We start from the raw sequence: 1,477 nt of genomic DNA, 5'->3' as shown, positions 1-1,477 counted from the left end.
AAAAAAAAAAAAAAAAAAGGACGACCTTGGTAACAAAGATGTAGGTACAAAAAGATGATGTATACTCCGAGGTCTTTGTTCATCACAGAACGACTTTTTTCATTCAATGTCATAAAACCGCATTGCAACGGAGTTTTATTTGACGGAGTTTTATAAATTTCTCTTTTTTCAAACACGAAAGCAATCTCAGTTTTTTTAATTACAATTTGATTTTGTTGTCTATAATTACGAACCTTGTCCAATTGAAATATTGTATCATTTAACAATTACTTTTGTATTATGTAATAATTAATAGTATAATTATTTAAAATAGTATATAATGATAGAATTAGATTATTAAAAGTATCTAAATATTTCTTCTTCACGTGAACTTATTCTAATTTCTTAAATATGTAAAACTTTCGATTTTCATTTATTCAAAATAATTAGTTATTAATATATTTAGTTATTATTATCATCGATTGATAATATCTTATATCAATATCTATTAAAATAATTAATTTTCCTTTTTTCAAAATTTAATGTTCAAAAAGTTTTTACGAAATTGGAATCTAATTTTGATTAAAAATTTTAATTTTAAAATGAGTTAAGTTAGATATCTAATTATTAACATTATTTATTATGTAATATATCTAATATAATATAAATTTTGTAGAAAGTTATAATATCTCTTAAATTTTAGATTAAATTTCACAATATTCAATTCACGGATCAATAAAAGATATATGATTGTATGACAAATAACATCTTACTTTCGAATAGGGAATAGAAATCAATAGATTTCAGGAAACTATAAATGCGACAATTTGAAACTCTATTGAACGAGATCGTGCATTGCTGGTAGTCCAGGTGGCTTGAAAGAGCAATTAAATGTATAAACGGTGGAAATTAGCCGCAAGAATTGGTTTTGAATCTTGGTTAAAGGCACGCCTTGAATGGATTCGCGGGTGTCAGGGCCATTTAACACGATGACACCCCATTTACCACCCCCGCAAAGAGACCACTGGATACCGACAAAGCCCTAAAGCCCATATGTCAGCACGTGCCAGTGACCATAGGTATTGTTGAATGTTCATTCTGTTAGAATAGTCAGCTTACTGTTTATTCGTCACAAACATCACGATCTCACGTATTATGGTAAAATTAACACTTTCGAACGATGATTTTTGAAAATGTTTTCATTTTCTAGAATCCCAAAAATTTCTAAAATCTAAATTTCTCTCTACAATACTTTATTTATTTCCTACTACCTATTAATATCTTATTAATATCTGAGATTATATAATTATAATATATTATATCATTATAAAAAGAAAAAAGTAAGAATGATTTATAAATAATCTCATCTGCTATTCTATGATTAAAATTTTATTATTTTTTTAAAGATAAATTGATTTAGAGTCTTTTAAAAATCTAAAATCAGAAAAATCTCTACTGAATGTTTTATTTTAACTTATAATTTATTAAATATAAAGAA

This window comes from Apis dorsata, unplaced genomic scaffold (genome assembly GCF_000469605.1).
Source record: "Apis dorsata unplaced genomic scaffold, Apis dorsata 1.3 scaffold_88, whole genome shotgun sequence".
NCBI lineage: Eukaryota > Metazoa > Arthropoda > Insecta > Hymenoptera > Apidae > Apis > Apis dorsata.
This window is presented reverse-complemented; position numbering follows the sequence as displayed.